Consider the following 20,210-nt stretch of genomic DNA (forward strand, 5'->3'; position numbering starts at 1 on the left):
AAATCTGGGTTGCGGTGTAGGCAGTAGAGCACCCATAATTCAGCTGCCTCTTTGGAGAAACAGCTGGGTCTGAGCTGAACCGTGCTGTCATTCTCCATCTCCCTGGCAGTGTGTTAGACCCATGGGAGATACTTCCAGCCTCACCTCCTGCACTTGACTATGTGTGCTCTACCTAGATAGGGCTGAGAGGGGCTCCTCGTATCTGACGCAAGTGAGGTGGTGCAGGGGTGCTTGCCCTTTCCCAACGTTCCCAGAAGCCCTCCGGTCTGGCCAAGTTGACAGCAATCAGATAACAGAAGCCCATAAACCAGACTTAGCATGGCCAGCTGGTAAACTGGAGCAACTGAGGCAGCCTGTCCTGATGGCCACTTCTTACACCTCCTGAACCTCAGCAAGGAAACGAATATAACTTTCTGTGCTCCCCTGCACTCCTAAAATAGTCAGATATGTTCCAGATGAGTTTGCAGTTGAGAACTGCCTGCATCATTCCACGGACAGATGCACAGGGCAGGTGTAATTACATAATAATGTGGACAGCTGCTGCAACATCTAGGTAACTGAGGGCAGTGTAAATGTGGCAGCGCGCTAGGACCTTTGGTAGCTACTCAGAGGACTCAGTCCTGGGTCTGTTCTCTGTCTTCATGAGAGGGCTGTAAGCCCTGCTTCTCCTTGAAAATGATTCCCCAGACACTCACTTTGTATGAGCACATAAACACTCTGGGCTGCTAGAGAGAGAAAGAGAAGGAGCTGGGAGGAAGAGGATATTCAGGGGCTCACTTTGCTACCAATTTCCATGTCAGCTGCTGACACGCCTGCCTTTTTAGCTTGTGAAGTACAGGGCGAGGACTGTGACCTGCCAGGTAGGGCTGGAGTGGAGCAAGCTGCCACAGGCTAAGAAGTGAGAGAGAAAAGCACGGAGAGTAGCCTGGCTGGCTTTGGCGAGGGTGAGTGTCAACTCCAGAGGGTCTGAACACGCTCCGTGCTTGCCCCAGTTCTGCCTTCACGTGGGATCTAGCGACCCAGTTTCCCTTTGTTGTCGTGCTTGGATGATTCCTTCATTTGAAGGGCCCCAGGAAGCTGGAAAGTCCCATGATCGAGCTCCAGCCTGCTGAGCAAGCAGTGCCCGGGCCAAATTGGCCTCTGACTGGGTTTCTGCATCCCTACATCCCTTGCTCCACTAAGGGTAATCTTGGAACAGCCAGGATTAATGGTGCCAGCAATCAAGGAGGATTCTCTAGTTTTCATCAGGGACACAGCTCTAAAGCTCATAAGTGCACGATGCTTTTTCCTTTTCTAGACCTGTGTGCTTATGTGCTTATATAGGCTGTCTCTGGAGATTTATATATTACACGCACATAGATAGAAAATGTGGAAATGGCCGCTCACACAGCACAGATTCTAATTAGGGTTTGCACTGGCTTCCTTGCTGCTCAGGCATGGCTCCACAGCTGCCCTCTGTGTCCTAGCTCTAATAATTTCTGAAAACTCAAAGAGGAGAGGCAGATAAATAAGCCTCTCTGGGATCAATAGGAGAAGGAACTCCAAGGCTGATGGTAACGCTCTGTAAGGATGATGCCAAAAGGGAACCGGGGTCTCCATGGTGATAAGAGGCTGGGGACCAGTGGGAGCTGGAGGCGGAGCAGGGCCTGTGGGGAAGACTCATGGGAGTTGGGAGTCATTTAACTATTTGTTTGCTTCGTGAAAATTTAGACACCAGCTCTAACCACATTGCACAGGATGTATAGATATTATCATTCTTGCTGACATATTCTGGAAGCTTTCAGCCCCACCAACACTGCCCCGCCCAGGACTTCTGCTGCTGAGAGCTCCTGTGTCAGTAGGGTCTGATATTTGTACATAGGTTATACATATATGTGTACATATGTGCCTCAATGAACATTGCCTGTCCACCTGATCATAGGTGTACATAGACTTCATGGAGCTCCACAGTCTTTTGTAAATATCAACACAAGTAAATAAGTATATAAATATATATTACTGAGGATTTATTTTAACATCATTCCGTGTGAAATGAAAACGCAAGTAAAATTTTTGACAGACCCTGATCGTTTCCACCTTCCTTCCTGCCCGACTAGATTGCCGTCCCTCCGACATGCGCGCGCACTTGCCTCGCTCTCAGGCCAGGCTCTGCTGCCATGAGGGCCCATCCGGAGGCCGGAGCAGAGCAGGAGAGGGCTCTCCTGGATGCGTCAGGGACCACCCAGGCCGTGTGCCCACCTGCTCATCCTGAGAGCTCAGCGCACGTGAAGCGGAGGGTGTGGATGGGAGGGTAGGGGCGGGTTTCAGATTCCTCCCCCATTGTACGTGTGCTTCTTGTGCCTTTTGTGGAGCAGGGGATGTGTGGGGCAGGGGGACCCGGTTTGAAAACCAAAGGCGGTCAGACCCCTGGGAGTCACTGAACTCCAGCCGCACCCGCCCCCTTTGCAGGTCCTTTCCTCAAACCCACCCCGATTTCTGCCCATTCGAGCCAGTGCCTCCCAAGGAGGAGGGGCCTGGTTCTCCAGCCATGCAGTGGCGCCTCCTTGGAGAAGATTCTGATATTCACACACCCACACACTGCTGAGGCATTTCCTCTGAGGGTTATCCTGGTCCATAGCTGGACTCCCCAGCATTCAGATGGCTCAAAAGTGGCCACGGTGTGGGTGGGACAGGTCCTTGCCCTCAGCAGCCACCAGCAAGCACATTACACCCCCCCCCACCAAGTCTCTCATTAATGATCTCCAGTTACACCCCTTCCAGTCTGCCACACTCTGCCCCTGGGAAACTGGCCAGCTGAAGCAGCTGGCCCTCCAGCTCCCTCCCGATCTCAGCTTCGGAAAGCTTTGTTCAGCGTAGCAGGTACTGAGGTGACAAGGGAGGTGGTGATGAAGGAAGGAGAACCATTTGGGACAACGGCTGCTGCTGGCACCCTTGCCCAGGGGGCATTTCGTCCAGCATAGAGCGGGAGTGTGAAGTGCCCCAAAGAGCTCTAGATGTCTGCAGACCAGCCCCAAGCAGACTAGAGGTGGGGGGGCGGGGCTCCTTGCCCCAAGGAAATGGGACGCGGGGTCAGTCCCTCCTGCTGGACAGAGAGCTCCCGCCTCCAAGGAGCTGAGAGCTGGCAGCTGGGAAGGGTTTTGTCCATCCCCGAGTGTTTAGATTTTGTTAGGTAAATACATCAAGGGGAAAGTGAAGGGGAGCGGGGATGTGTGGAAGCTACAACATCCAGGTTCCCATTCTTCTCTCTGCCTTGGGACGGGGGGCTCATTTAGTTCAAGTGTAGACCACCCCTGCCTCTTGAGCACACTGGGCCCTTCCCTGCCAGGCCTGTGGCACCTGCCCTGTGTACTCCCCACCACAAAGCCTGGGACCCCGGGCTTTGCCCAGCTGGTTCCTCCCAATGAAGAGAGGTTCTCGGCGGGGCGGGGGTGTGAGGGGGTACAGCCCGCGTAGTCCTGGGGCCAGTGTGGTGGACTGGAGGAGCAAAGCAGCGTTAGAACAACTGAGAAGTTAAATTAGGCCCCGAGAGAGGAGCTCTAGAGCCAAAGGCTTGGGTTTGAATCCCAGCTCTATCGCTCACCAGCTCTGAGACCCAGGCATACTACGTCACTTCCCGAGCCTCAGCTCCTCACCTCTATAAAGGAATCCTGATGCCTACCTTATCTTCTGAAGATTAAACGAGTGTGCCTGGCACTTATTGGGAGCCCAATAACGATAGCAAATGCCTCCCCTCTCTTGGATTCCCCCTCTGGAAAGCTCCAAATGGGCCAGGATTCTAAGAAAACTAAGATGTAAAAGTTAAAGGAGTTTCAACCTCTTCGGGTCCAGGGGTTCCTCATCTGGGCTAAGAGGTACAAGAATTGACGTCAGAGGCTTCCCTGGTGGGGCAGTGGTTGAGAGTCCGCCTGCCGATGCAGGGGACACGGGTTCGTGCCCCGGTCCGGGAGGATCCCACATGCCGCGGAGCAGCTGGGCCCGTGAGCCATGGCTGCTGAGCCTGCGCGTCTGGAGCCTGTGCTCCGCAACGGGAGAGGCCACAACAGTGAGAGGCCCGCGTACAGAAAAAAAAAAAAAAAAAAAAAAAAAAAGAATTGACGTCAAAGGCTCTAGAAAACTCCTGAAACTGCATACTGCAAACTGCACTGTGGTATGGTCATCTTTCCATGGAGAGTGCCCCAGCTGTCCAAGGCCCCCAAACTTAGAACGATAAGTCAAACTTAGACCCCTCACCTTCTCCCCAATGTCCAGGAAGGAAAAGTGATTTTCCCAGAGTCATTTTCACTTATTCAAAAAATTCATTTATTTAAAAAATATATTTGCACTTGGTGCTTAGGATCCTCTGCCCTTGTGGGTCTTCTAGGGCAAGACAGAAGTTCACCTGCAGTGAGTTAGTGGCTGACTCAGAGCCAGACCGGCTCCTGGGACATCTCTTTCCATTAGTCTGTCCCCTGTGCAGCAGCTGTGCCTGGGCCTCAGGCCTCGGGATCCAGACCTGAAGTTTCCCCAGGCGGGTTTAGCACAGCAGTAAGGAAAGGACCACATATTTTGATGTGAAATTAGTGCTATTGAAATGATATGTAAACAAGGCTAGCCTGTATCTCTTTGATCCAAGGACTGGGGCATTTTTGAATCTGATTTCTCAGCTCTGATTATCCTCCCCCTTCTTTTCACTTAGACTCACCCCTCACTCAGGGCAGTAAATACACCCACAAATCATTGGCTTACCCAGAGAAATGAAGGCTCTTCCAACCTGAACATCTCTTCCAGGGCTCCACGCTTAATGGTTTATCGTGAAGTTAGGAGGAAAATCTCCCATCTGCAGGGATTCCTGTACCCAGGAAAATCTGCCCTTCCTGAGGTCTGATCTGATGGAAGAGTTACACTCTTTTCACTCTCATCTGGGGAGCCACCAACAACCGTGTGAGAAGTAAAACCACAGCCACTCTGTTCCAGTGGCGTGTGGTGCCTTCTCTCTCCCAGCCTACAGCAGGCATCTTTTTTTTAACATCTTTATTGGAGTATAATTGCTTTACAATGGTGTGTTAGTTTCTGCTTTATAACAAAGTGAATCAGCTATACATATATATATATATCCCCATATCTCCTCCCTCTTGCGTCTTCCTCCCACCCTCCCTATCCCACCCCTCTAGGTGGTCACAAAGCACAGAGCTGATCTCCCTGTGCTATGCAGCTGCTTCCCACTAGCTATGTATTTTACATTTGGTAGTGTATATAAGTCCATACCACTCTCTCACTTCATCCCAGCTTACCCTTCCTCCTCCCCGTGTCCCCAAGTCCATTCTCTACGTCTAAAGCAGGCATCTTCAAGTGTCTTGCAATCTCTCAATCCCCAGCATGTGACATAGTGCCAGGCACAATGAATATTCATTGAAGGAATGAATATCTGTATCACATAGTCACCATGGTGGCCGAGATATCCGGGCCATTGGGACAGCAAAGATATGGCTATATCCTAGGACCCCCTTTCTCCTGTATCTCTCTGGGCTTATAAGGGACCTCTAATCCTACTTCTGGGTCAGACTGGCCTTTAGGTGGTCTGAGTCATCTGACTCAAATGGTCCACAGTGAAGATGCCACACATCTCCTAATGCCCTGTCCCCAGCACACACTCCCACAGGTCCCAGAGAGGATGCCCTCCAAACAAAGCCTGCCCAAACCCATACCAGCCCCAGGGCCAAACCCTTCCCATATCCCGAGGGACTAGTGTCTAAAGGGTTCCTATAGGCTTCCCAAATTCTGAGGTTGAGAAGATCTTGGTGTTTTGGGAAATGCTGGGCGTTGGAGTCAGGGTTGGGCTCCATTCGTGGCTCTAGTGCATAGTAGACTATATTATCTATGTGACCTTGACAAGGGAGGTTACATTTCTAAACTTTTTTTTCTGTCTCAGGTTGAGGTTAAAATGCATACCTCACAGAGTTGTCATGAATTTTTTTTCAAAAAAGTTTATGTGTGTATATATGTATATATATAAATTATGCTGTATGTGTCAAGGGCTTACTTTGTGCCAGATACTCTGCTAAATGCTTCACATGCATTATGTCACTTAGTTCTCACGACAGTCCTGTTAGGTGAGTAATTATCTATATTTTACAGATCAGGAAACCAAACCTCAGAGAGGTTACATAACTAGCCCAAGGTCACACAGCTGATAAGCGGCAGAGCCTTTGTGAGTGCAAAGCGCATACGCGTAAGACATATGACTAACGATAGATGTTAGTCCTTCCACCACCACCATCTTCTTCCTCATGTGGTTGAGGGCACATAGATGAGTCTTACAAGAAGCCAAACAAAAAACCCTCATCTGCCTTAAGGAGCCTTGATACGATCAAAATAGCCCACCCAGCCTGGGTGAGCAAGGATGGGAATGGCCTCAATCTTCTCTCTAAGCCCTGTCAAACTGAGCCCTGAGACATGACATCAGGGGTCTGTGGGATGGGGAAAGGCACCAACCCCAGGAATAACAGTCTCACTCCCCATTTCAGCCCCAGATTATCTAAGTAGCCAAGGCAGCAGGCAACAGGCACCATCCATCCAGGCCTTGGCATGCCCAGCACCCTTACTCGAGCTGGGGCCAGACCCCTTAGCCGCACTCTGCCATCCCCCCCGCCACCCCTTCTCTATCTCTTCCTAGTTCTCCTTCCTGGCCAAGATGCTTGAGATGGTGGCTGTGCCTGAATGGAGGAACTCTCAAAGGGTGACATGGGGACAGAACCGCCTGGGGGGAAATAGACATGTGAGGAAGCACATGCACTTACTCACGCATAGTCAGGCAAACCATCACAAGGTCCAAGGACCTGCTGTATCGTTCTTAGCCTTACCTCCTTCAGGCCTTAACCTTTGTAGCCTATATTATCTAAAGCTATTGAATCATATAAAAGAAGGGCTCCTCGTGCAAAGTGGGTAATTAGGCTGACTGAATAAATGATTCAAATCAACCAAGATGTGAGCACATGCAGGCATTGTGCTGGGCAGTTTGCCTGTCTCAACTCATTTAGTCCTGGCATCAACTCTGTGAGATCATTGTCACTATCTCAATTTTCAAATGAGGCTCAGAGAGGCAAAGTAACTGCCCAAACCCACACAGCTAATGAGAGGCAACTCTAGGACTCAGATCCAAGACAGCTGGAAGCATCAAAGCCAAGTCTAGTGCCCTTGACAAGATACCACAGGCGCCCAGGTGAGGTCAACTTCAGCTGGGTCTCACAACGACATTGCAGCAAAAATCACCAAGGACCCCAACTCTGTCCTTGAACCCTCTTGATCTCTGAGAGCCTCCAGGAAAATGTAGGGATGAGGCATCTTGGGGAAAAGTCAGGAAGTCTGGGGATTACGAGGTGCATTGGAATTGGATCACCCTCCTTGGGTATTTTTGTCAATGGGATTCACATGGCTGCACGGTGTGAATGAGCAATCGCTATATTAAAATTTCCTGAAAAAGCTTTCTTCCTTTGGGCTCCAGCTCCTGAGAGAGAGAAAGGGAGGAAGCCTGGGGGAGTTCTGCACTCTCTCTGCACCCTCACTCTTCAATTTGCGTTTTCAGGATCCAAGAAGTGGGTGAAGAGATTACCTTCACCACTAGTCTTCCTCCCTCTGGTGTCCTGACCTAGTCTCCTCATTTGTAAAGCCAGGTGGGGTCGGGGGTAAATGCTCTTCATGGGGCAGCCAGGAGGATGAAGTGTGTATTGGAATTTGCCTGGCACTTCCGTTCTGGGGCAGGAAGTGCCCCATGAGGCCAGGAGCCCCAGCTCTGGGCCGGCAGGTCTGCGTTGGAATCCCAGCTCTGGTTCTTGAGCTCGCTGAATCCCAACTTCCTCATCTATAAAGTGGGGTGAAACTGCCCACCTTGTGGAGTTGTTGTGGGGATAAGGGCCTTATATAAAAAGCACCTTTCAGGGACCCTGACAGGTAATCAGCATTTAACGAATGCTGCCGAGTGCTGGGCTATCCTGCAGCTCATTGGTTCACTCAGTAATCATTTGCAGAGCACCTGTGTGAGCCTGGCACTGTGCTAGGTTCTGGGGACCAGAGGTAAATAAGATGCCATCCTCATGTCAAAAATCTCACGTGGTAAGACCGCTCCTCCCTTCAGAAGGAAAAGATGGAAGAAAAAGTCAGGGAAGGGGAGGACATGAACCCTGAAGCACTGATAGCACATGAATAGGCTCTTGATAAATGATCGCAGAATGAATGAATGATTCCATGAGTGAATAATAAAAGCAAATGGGGCTTCCCTGGTGGCGCAGTGGTTGAGAGTCCACCTGCCGATGCAGGGGACACAGGTTCGTGCCCCGGTCCGGGAGGATCCCACATGCCGCGGAGCGGCTGGGCCCGTGAGCCATGGCCGCTGAGCCTGCGCGTCCAGAGCCTGTGCTCCGCAACGGGAGAGGCCACAACAGTGAGAGGCCCGCGTACAGCAAAAATAAATTAATTAATTAAAAAAAATAAAAGCAAATGCTTATATGGCACTGCTCTGTGCCAGGCTCTGTTCTAAGCACTTTACATATACTCACTAATTTAATCCTTACGACTACTGTATGTGGTAGACACTAATTATCCCGTTTTACACACAAGGGAACTGAGGCATAGGGAGGCTTACATAACGTGCAGCGCCAGGACTGGAGCACAAACCATCTGGCTCCAAAATCCACGCTGCTAAGTCTTCCTCTTATTTATGACCCAGACTCCAAAGCAATTTCTCATCCTTTAAGCCTCACAGTACATCTGTGTGCTAGCCAGCTGGGCAGGCATGATTATCCCCAGTTTACGGAGGAGGAAACCAAGGCACTCAAAGGTTGGTAATTTGCTCACCTGGAAACAAAAAAAGAGCTTACATCATCTGTCACAACTACCTCCCAAGAGTGAGGTGAGAGGTGGGAGGCTGAGATCCATAGAATCCTGGATTGTCAGATTGGGAAAGGGTCTCAGGGGTCAACTAGGCCAACTGCTTCATTTTATCAACGAGAAGATTGAGGCCCAGAGAGAGACAGCATCTTGCTAAAGGATACACAGCAAATTGGTAACTGGAATGCCAACTGTCAGTCAAGCCAACTGCACCACATTCTTCTTTGAAAGAAGTCAAGAGCCATAGCATTGGGTAAGTGAGAGGCACACAAATTCAGGCAGCATGAATTAAGCCCCTATCCTGTTCCAACACCTCACTTGATTTTATGAGGAATGCAGAGATTGTACCCCCTTCCTTGCTAGTCAGGGAACGTACATCAGGAAGCAAAACAGTCAGAGCTCCTGCCCTCATGGGGGTTGAGGAGATAAAGAGTGACAGTAGGGGGGCTCTTTTATACAGAGTGGGCAGGGAGGATCTCTTGGTTAAGGTGGGATCTAAGTAAAGACCTTGAGGAAGCCAGAGAGGTAGCCAGGCAGATTGATGTGGGAAAAGCATTCCAGGCTCAGGGAGCAGCAAGGCCAGGGTGTTCCCAACAGGAGAGGGTGTGCCTTTGAGGCCAGAGTTGTTGGAGCAGAATGGGCAAGGGGGAAGGCAGTAGCAAATGAAGGCAGGAAGGTTGGGAATGGAGAGGAGTGAGGGGCTTGCGGATCGTGTAGGGCCTTGCAGGGATGGAAAGGACTCTGGATTTTACCCTGGGTAAGGTGAGAAGCCATGGGAGGCTTTCAGTGGAGGAGAGAATTGACTGGACATTTTTTCTGGAATCACACCAGCTGCTGTGTTTAGAATAGACTGTAGCAGGCCAGGATGGAGACAGGGGAACCAGTTAGAAGGCTACTGCAATAATGCAGGCAAGAGAGCATGGCAGCATGGATGGTGGTGGCAGCAGACGAGTTGGTAAGAAGTAGCTGGATTCTGGAGCCCAGCTCGGTATCCAGCCTATATATGCTCTGTATGAGGATGGAGCCAGTAGGATTTGCTGCTGGACAGAATGTGCAGTGTAAGAAAACAAAGGTGTCTAGGATGACTCCAAGCTTTTGGCCTGAGCATCTGGTATAATGCAGCTGCCATTTCCGGTGATGAAGAAATCTGTATGAGCTGATCAAAAGTTCACTTACCCAAGGTGTTCATCTAAGGATTCTCACCTTCAAGCCTCCCCACAGTCCTAACTGTTGGCCAGTGAGCACTGTTGAGGGGACCTTTCTTAGCCACAGACGGAATCAAGATAATCCCTCTCATGAGAGCCCACACTGTCCCACCCTCACCCCAACCATAAACCTTCTGCCTTCTCAGAGGCAAACCCTGGCCCGTCCTGGGAGCCAAGGGCCGGAGCCCAAGTGGGGTCAGAGCCCAGATGGTCAGCCATGCTTGGCCCTGATTTAATTATGAGATCAATCCAACCAGCCTTGCCAACAGGAGTGCCCCTGGGGGACAGCTCCTGGGCTTGTCAGAGGGCATTAGCCTCATACACCACGCCCTGGGTCCCATCCAGCAGACCTGGCTGGCCCTGCCACTGGCCACCTGAAGTCTGAGAAGAGTCTGGTCAAGGCCAGCCCTAGGCCATGGGATTTAGGGCACAGACACTGCTAGAACTTGAACAGCTAGGGCTCCTGGAAAAGGAGAAGGACCATGAGTTGTGGAGCAGACTCCTTGGGAGCTGACCCAGCTGCAGGGTGGGAGCCCTGAGTGCTGATCTAGAAACTCAAGCAGGTGCCCCTTACCTGGGAAACACTATGGGTAGAAGGCTGCATTCCTGGGCTCCTAGGCTCAGCCCCAGGATACCTGGAACTCACTGCTCAGGGGCACGAGTAGGGTCACAACTGCCCAGCTCTTCCTGCAAGAATCCGGAAGGGACCGACAGCTCCAATCTGTATGATGAGGTACCTGCCTTCAGTTTCTCCCTGAGATCCTCCTCCGCTATTCTCCAAATGGGCCTATAGGGACAGAGGTGTATTTCCACGTCTCTAAAATAAGGCCACACACAGCCCATAGGGCTCTCCCAGGGATGGATATACATTGAGAATGTCCAGCCAAAGCCTTCACATCAGGCCCACAGCTGCCTCCCTCCGGGATCCCCCCCATCCCAAGAATAACACATCTCTTGTTTCTGCCCAGTTGTAAAACTACTCTTGGGGGTTAGGTGTGCTGGCTCAGCTATGAAGAAATAGAACATCAGGGGCAGGGAAAGACCTTAGAGGTCATCTCATTCATTATTCAGATGGAAGACTAAGGCCCAGAAATGGGACAGGACTCATAGTAAGTGGCTGATGAAACCAAGGGCCCAGGGTGCCTGACTCCAGTCCAGTGCTGGCTCCACGATCCATCATTTACCAACAGAGCCATGTGACCTTCCTCCCCCGAACATAGGCCTCTCCCTAGATCCAAGACCTCATGGAGCTGAGGCATTTCCCAGAGTGAAGTGCTTCTCCTCCAGCAATTTCCTCCAACATTCCTTTCTTCTCCCTTCCCCGCCCCCCCTGCCCAGGGTCTCCACTCAACTTGATGGTGGAACGAGCGGGGCAGTGGTGAGCCAACCTCACCAGACAGTGGTCATGGTGCTCCTGTCTCCAGGACACCCTTAAGATGCAGTTATAATGTGCCCTTCTGTCCTTTACCTCTTTATACTACTCTTTCAAATGCAGCATTTCATTTGAAACTGAAGTTCAATACCGACAAGGTAGGTATTTTTGTCCTCTTCTAACAGTTGGAGAAACTGAGGGTCAAAGAGGCTCACCAGCTAGAGAATGCTGCGTGGACCCTCGGACCCAGATCTGTCTGATTCTGTGAGCGGTGTTTTCTCCACTTCTGTGGCAGGGGTTTCAGGTGTGAAAGCCAGTTAGTTCCACCTCACAAGCCTCAGTTCCTTCTCCAGGAAAATGAAGAGCTTAGACGAGGTGATTTCCTACAGGTCCAGGGCGTTGATGCTTAGGGATTTCTATATGAAACAGTAGAGTCGTGATGTTTTCAGTGGAGAGAATACAGAGAATCTTCAAGGGCCCTCACTTGTGTGCCCTTCTTTTCTTTTCATTCTAGACAAATATTCACTTTCCTACCGAATGTGACGTTTTAGAAAACGTTTATTTTCAGGAGTCTCTCCTCTACCACCAACTCCCCAAATTGAATAAGCGTCAGGCCCCATAAAACAGGATCTGCCTTTGGGAATCAGACAGAACTAGGTTCAAGTTCATTTATGAGCTGTGTGATTCCGGGCAGGTTACTTAACCTCTCTGAAACAGAGCCATCTTCTCTGTGACATGTGGTGTGAGGGTTCCCTGGTGCACAGCAGGTGCCCTGAGATGGCTAGTTGGCCTCCGTTCCTTCCAGTTGTACAGAGCCAGGCACACACCCAAGTCCAGTTTTCCTTTGGGGTGGATGACACAGGACACTGACCTCAACCGGTCACTTGCCCCATCTCACACACCACTGGAGAACTAGCTCCTGAGACTCAGTCCCTGCCTCACCTCAAGAATAGCCCCAGTTTTAGTCCATGGTGTGTCTTCTCTCAAGAGTCTCTAGTCCATCTTTCCCCTGCGGCTGGAGGGACGTGGGCTCAAGTGAGACCCCAGCCGAGCATGGCAACCTTCTGTTCCCAACCCTGTGCATGGGGCTTGGAGAGCTCTCACATTCTACATCTCTCTGTGCCTCACACTGGTGGCACTGGTGGCCAGGTGGGTATTGCTATTCCCCTTTGACAGATGAGAATACTGGGGCCCAGAGACAAAGAAACTTGCAGAGGTCATGCAGCTGTTTGGATGGAGAGCTGGACTGAAGCAGAGATACTCAAAGCACTTTTACACCTGCTGTGTCACACCTATCCTGAAGGCAGGAAGGGGACTCACCAAGACCTCATGTGTTCCCTGACCTGCCAAGGCCGCCGAGAGTCACATCACAGAGCCAGGACTGGAACCGGAACCCTGATCTGAGTACCTACATCTGCCTACCAGGCTTGCTGGTCTTTGGGGTTAGAGGGATTCAGTCAAGCAGCCTCGCTGCCAAGAGTAATGCAGGCCCCCAGCCTGATCAGAAAGTAAAGTGGGGTGTCTTTTACATGCCAGGCATTGCACTGGGTGCTTTATATACACTGTTTACAATCCTCACAGCCATCTTCTCGAGGGAGATATCATTACCTCCTTTTCACAGATGAGGAGACTGAAGCTCAGAGAGAGTAAGTGACTTGCTCAGAGCGACACAGCTAACCAGTGCTGAGACTGGGACCGGAGCTGCCGGCTCAACCTTCATCACTGGCATCCTTTGGTTCTCTGCTTAGATGGTGTTGTCTCAGGCAGGTCTTTTCTAAACAGCCCCCATCTAAGCCACGCTCCTTGTATTCTTGGTGTCTGCACTCTGTTTCTTTTCTTCTGAGCATTTTTGACAATTGGCAATTTGTTTCATTTATTTATCCCCCTATTTACTTTCTGACTCTCCCACTAGAATGTAAGCTCCAGGAGGTCCAAGATGATGTCTGACTTGTTTACTGCAGAGTCCCTGGAACGGATCCTGGCCCACACCAGATGCTCACACATGCTGGTCGAATGAATGAATGAATGAATGAAGACTCTCAGCACTGGCTCAAGTGCAGTGAGTCTGGCTGAGTTGGGCATGTGTAGAGGAGGCTCTGCTGGCCCAGTGTGGTAGGGAGAGTATGGATTCTGGTGTCAGCCAGACCTCGGTTCTAACCTCAGTGTTTACTTGCTGTGTGACCTTGGGCAAGCTATAGGCCTTGGTTTTCTCATTGGTTAAATGGGCACAGTCATACTTGCTTTCAAGGACTGCTGTCAGGACTAAATAAGATCAGAGAGAAGGAGAATCCACAACGGATCCTGGCACATCCCAAATCCAGCACAGAGCAGCTCCCTTCCGCCTCCCTGCTAACAACAGGCCCTGGGACTCCAGGCTGGGAACTGTCCAGAACCCACTTACATTAAGAGGTGGCTGCTGCCGGGGGCCTCCGAACCTGTTACTCCTCCCTCCACCCACCCCCCCCTCCCCACCCCGCCTTGCATGCAGCGGCCAATTTCAAACTACGTAAATATGCCAGGCTTCCTCCTCAGCACGGGAACAACTATACTTAGTGCAACGTGCATGTATTTTAAGCTGACTTCTTCCAGGCAAAGAAGCCGATTCATGAATTTAATAACATTCATAGACTCCCAGAATGTCAGCACTGGGAGAGACATCAGAGATCATCTGGCCCAGCCCCTCATTTGGCAGAGAGGAGGATGCCCAAGGCAGCGGTGTGCCCAAGGTCACGCCTTGGCTTTGAGTCCAAGTCCAGGGTTCTCTTCAGGGCCATCTGTATTTCACTCCACCCGCCTCCTGGCATCCATCTACGTATGAATTTGCAGCCTGCAGACCCTCATGATGCCTCCTGGACCACCTCCACTCCAGGGGAGCAGTCTGTCCTCCGAGGTTGCCTTGAAGGCAGGGGTGAGAGTGTGGGTGTGGTCTGGGGCAAGCTGAGGATCAGCTGTGTGCCAAGGACAAAATAGCCCAGTAGGTATCGAGCCGCGAATCCTTCCCTGCCAGGGCACCAAGGGACCCATAAAACGAAATCTTGTAAGCATCCCACTCTCCTTAACAGCCCATTAAAATGGTGCATTAGGTCATCCAGGGATTTACCTAGAGCAGATATTTAACTCTAATCGACAGTGATTGCATCTGCCTGCCCAGTGAGCTTTCTCCCTTCTTCTGATAACTGCACACTTCTTTGCTTTATGGGAACGGTCCCCCCACCTCCATGGATTCCAGTGGGGACTGTCAATCAGAGGACCCTCAGGCCTTGCCACAGAGCTGGGCATGTGGCCCAAACCCAATCTGGTCAGTGGTCCATGGGTGGTCATGTGATGCAAACAGCCCTTTTGAGGAATGTGATACTTGCTCAGGAAGAGGCATTATTGCTCTTTTCTCTGAAGCAAGTTGTGGGATGATGGCAGTGGCTAGCTCTGCCACCAGGAGGAGCAAGCCTGCCTGAGAAAAAAGTCACACAATGGGAAAGAGGGCCCGAGATGGAGAGACAGTATACTGATGCCATTGTTGAAATGCCTGGATCCATACATGCCTGAAGTCCAGCTGAACCCCCTAGGCTTCCCTGTTTTCTTAAGCTGATTGGGTTGGATTTCCTCACTTGCATCTGAAATACTCCTGTCTCAGTTACTAATCTGTATCATCTCCTAAGGTAATAAATCCCATGAGGGGACTCCTGCCACAGAAAGTTGTACTTCTTGGAGGGGAGTGTCCAAAACTGACCTTCTTAAGCCTTACGAGGGTGTCTCCATTCCAATTAAATGTTTTGGAGCCTACCTTGTGCCAGATGCTCTTATATTAAGTTGTTTAATTACCCCAACAATTTTCTGAAAAGTATTATTATTATTATTATTATCCTTATTTTAGAGATTAGGAAACAGTCTCGTCCCGGTCTGGTAACTTCATCAAGGTCGCATAATAACCATATGTTGGAGGTTGTATCAAATTTAAGTACTGTGACTCCAAAGGCACTAATAAGAGTATCTGACAATGATGTGATGGTGATAACGGTGACGGTGATGATGACGACAATGATGATGCAGCAATGTTAAAAGTCCCAGCACATGAGAGATCTGGTCTTTAGCTACGGACTGCTGCATCCTCAAAATGAGCTAGACAAGGGGCTTCCCTGGTGGCGCAGTGGTTGAGAGTCCGCCTGCCGATGCAGGGGACACGGGTTCGTGCCCCGGTCCGGGAAGATCCCACATGCCGCGGAGCGGCTGGGCCCGTGAGCCATGGCCGCTGAGCCTGCGCGTCCGGAGCCTGTTCTCCCGCAACGGGAGAGGCCACAACAGTGAGAGGCCCGCGTACCGCAAAAAAAAAAAAAAAGAATGAGCTAGACAAATATTCAAGGGGAAAATGTCAGCCAGCACTTACCACTTGGTACTCTATGTGCTTTCTTTACACATAACTCATTTAATTCATTCAGCACTATGAGGCGGGTCATTGGTCCCCCCCCATTTACGGATGTGAAAACTGAGTCACACAGATGTTCCAGGGCTTGCCCAAGGTCACACAGCTAGTAATGATTTGGACCAGTGAGTCAGTCCTTAAGACTGGTGTTCACCACGAGACAAGTTGTTAACCACTATGCTCTACAGCCTCTAGTTTAGTTTGCCATCCTGACACCTCTAGGTAGACAGCCATCCTGATGCGTGTCCTGCACCGCCCAAAATCCCATTCCTAGGCCCAAGGAATGAGTTCCTTAGGCACATTCAGGCACATTCATTGGAACTGATTTCATGCTGCAAATGGTATCTGGGGTTTTAATATATTTTATGCTCTATACCTGCTTTTTACTGTTTCCTCTGTTGGCAAGTTTCTGCCCATGAGTAGTAATGAATAGAAAAGGCTTTATTCAAAAAAAAAATCAGAAAGGTGAAGCAAATTCATGTCTAAAATAAAAATTGTAATTACTAGCAAAAAAAAAAAGGCAAAAAGAAATAAAAAAGAAGAGGATGATTGCTCCTAATTGATGAGCACTTCTTACCATGTGCCAGAAGCTATGCTAAGCACTTCACCTATGTCAATTACTCCTCCCAAAAAACTTGACCCTTTACAGCTGAGGAAACTGAGGTTCAGAGCACTGCCTGACCAGTAAGGGTGAGCTGGGATTGGCCCTCACCTCAGCACGGCTGCTTCTCATCCCGGTGTTCTAGATTAGGAGGGGAAAGTCGTGTTCATGCTACTCAGACTCTTCCAGAATGTGTTGCCTCAACTCTCACCCTCTCTTGGCTTTTGTCTTTATGGGCTAAAGAGAGACCCACTCTCTTCGAGATGGCTTCAATTCCTCTTGGGCTGTCCACCTGCCCCTCCTGTCAGGCCTGGGCTGGCCAAGCCCACACAGATCCTCACGTCCAGGTTCAAGAGCCAGAGACCAGGTCTCAAGGCTGCATCTGGGGTTGCCTTGACCATTGCCATCAGTGAGGGGCTAACAAGGGACTAAAGAAGGGTGGTGGAACCTCCATCTGGGGCCACCAAGAGTTGGCCATGGGTGGACTCCAGGTCTCTGCCTCTCTGGCCCTCAGCTCTCTGGGAGCATGGCTTGGGAGCACACTGGGCTGCTGGTCCCTGGGGGTGCTGGGCAGTGGCTCCACTGTGTTTGTTTACAGAGTGAGAACAGGGCCCGCCTGGAACACTGGCATACTGCCCACCTTCCAGGAATAGCTCAGTGACCTAGGCCAAAAAGTCCCCATGTTTGGCAGAGGGAAGAAAACCTTTACACAGAACAAGAGAATGGTCAAGAATTGCTGTCCTTTTCCAGGACCACCTCTCCCAGACCCTAGGCCCCACTCTTCCAGGGTGGACACCTCCTGATCCCTGCCAGGCCCCCTAGGTATCCCTCACAGTGACAGCCAATGATGGGTCACAGTCTCTACTGGCTGTGCCCCACCTAGGATGCCAAGGGGAGGCATAGGTACCCATCTGGCAGGCAGGAACTTGTTTTTTTGTCACCTGGTCATCCAGACGCTTCCCAGGCTGGGACTGGCCTAAAAATGCCAAGCCAAGCTTTGAGGAAGCATCCAGGACAGCAGGCACAGATGCCATCAGGGCCATGTCAGTGAGTTTCCTCAGTGACCACCAGGGTCATTTTGTCCAGTCCTCAGCCTCCACTTCCTCCATGGGTGACAAGTTATAAACTCTGTTTCAGAAAAACATCATAGGGAGAACAACTTCATGGATTCTCTCAGCCACAGTCCAAGAGTCAATTTTTCTTTGGCTTCATGGGAATCTACCCTTGACCAGCCTTCAGGCTTCCTCCCTCCTTGCCCTTCATCTACCTCTCTCCACTGTGCCCTAAGCCCTGAGTCACAGGAGATAGCTTTTTGGAGTAGATAGAGCAACAGCTTCAGTGTCCAGTGTGGACTTGAAATCCAGTCCTCTCACTCAGTAGCTGTGTGGCCCTGATCAGACAGCTTAACTTCTCTGAACTTTGGTTCCCTCACCTGTATTATGAGAATAACTCCCTCCTTGCCAGGTGGCTATAAAAATTAGAAAGTCTGTATATAAATTTCCTGGCACGGAGTAACTATTCAATACAAGATAGACACTACAATTTGGGGGATTGTTTTTAAAATGTTATCCCTCTAAAAGCCCAGGTCTTCCTCCCCATCAGATCCCTTACCCACAGCAGCTTTCCCAGATGAACACCTCCTTGAGTCCTCTTCTCCTGCCCATTTTAAGCACACTCTTCCCCTAGGCTTTCTGGAGACAATGTCCCAGTTCAAAATATCATATCCAAAAGTGAGAGGTTTATGGTCACTCTCACTCCTCAGAACGCTTGGCATGGAAACCTGGTTTCTTCTTTCTGTCTGTCTTCAGACCCCCAGGAAAAGCCCCATCTCCCTGGAAAGGGCCTGATATCCCAGTCCCAGGCAAATGACCACAGAACACTCATGCACACTCACACCATATGCAAAAATAATTCAACATGTATCATAGCCCTGAAGGTAAAACATAAAATTATAAAACTTCTAGGAAAAAGCTGGGAAGAAAAATCTTTATGATCTTGGGTTAGGCAAAAAGTTCTCAGAGATTGTACCAAAACCATAATCTATTTTTTTAATGACAAATTAAACTTTATCAAAAGAGACTTTTGCTCTGTGAGGGAGACTATTAACAGAATGAAAAGACAAACCACACAGTGAAGAAAGTATTTGCTGGCAGAAGACCTAAATAGACATTTCTCCAAAGAAGACATACAGATGGCCAAGAGGCACATGAAAAGATGCTCAACATCACTAATTATTAGAGAAATGCAAATCAAAACTACAATGAGGTATCACCTCACACCGGTCAGAATGGCCATCATCAAAAAATCTACAAACAATAAATTCTGGAGAGGGTGTGGAGAAAAGGGAACCCTCTTGTACTGTTGGTGGGAATGTAAATTGATACAGCCACTATGGAGAACAGTATGGAGCTTCCTTAAAAAGCTAAAAATAGAATTACCATATCACCCAGCAATCCCACGACTGGGTATATACCTAGAGAAAACCATAATTCAAAAAGACACATGCACCCCAATGTTCATTGCAGCACTATTTACAATAGACAGGTCATGCAAGCAACCTAAATGCCTATTGACAGATGAAGGGATAAAGAAGATGTGGTACATATATACAATGGAATATCACTCAGCCATAAAAAGGAACAAAATTGGGTCATTTGTAGAGACATGGATGGACCTAGAGACTGTAGTACAGAGTGAAGTAAGTCAGAAAGAGAAAAACAAATATCGTATATTAACACATATATGTGGAATCTAGAAAAATGGTACAGATGAACTTACTTGCAAAGCAGAAATAGAGACACAGATGTAGAGAACAAACCTATGAACACCAAGGGGGGAAAGGGGGGGTGGGATGAATTGAGAGATTGGTATTGACATATATGCATTAATATGTATAAAATAGATAACCAACGAGAACGTGCTGTATAGCACAGAAAACTCCACTTTGCTATACAGTAGATATTAGCACAACATTGTAAAACAACTATATCCCAATAAAAAAAGTATTTGCAAATTACATATTTGACTTTGTTCTTTAACTTGCATCCAGTATATATAAAGAACTCTTAAAACTCAACAGTAAGAAAACGCAATCCCCTCCCAAAATGCACAAAAGATTTGAATAGATATTTCACCAAAAAAGGTGTGTGGACGGAAAATAAGCACATGAAAAGATGCTCAACATCACTAGTCATTAAAGAAATGCAAATTAAAACCACAATATGCATGGTTTTACCATGTGTAGATACTACTACATACCTATTAGAATGGCTAAAATAAAAAATCCTGACAATAACAAGTGTTCGCAAAAATGTGGAATAACTGGACTCTCATACATGACTGGCTGAAAATTGCTACAGCCTCTTTGGAAATCAGTTTAGTAGTTTCTTATAAAGCCAAACATATACTTAATATATAACCTACTAACCCTACTCCTAGATATGTACCTACGAGAAATGAAAACTTATGTTCACATAAGAACTACTATGTGAATGTTTCTAGTAGATTTATTCATAATTATTGGGAACAACTCAAATGTCCTTCAGCCAGTTATGGAATAAACAAACAAGTACATCCAAACAATAGAGTACTATTCAGTAATAAAATGTAACGCACTATACACACACAATGACGTGGATGGACCTCAAAAGCATTTTGCTCAATGAAAGAAGCCAGACCCAAAGGCTATAAAATATAAGCTTTTATTTATATGATTTTTCTGGAAAAGGCAAAACTATGAGGTTAGAGAATAGA

The sequence above is a fragment of the Monodon monoceros genome, unplaced genomic scaffold (assembly GCF_005190385.1).
Source record: "Monodon monoceros isolate NGI ecotype Baffin Bay Population unplaced genomic scaffold, NGI_Narwhal_1 Super_Scaffold_18, whole genome shotgun sequence".
NCBI lineage: Eukaryota > Metazoa > Chordata > Mammalia > Artiodactyla > Monodontidae > Monodon > Monodon monoceros.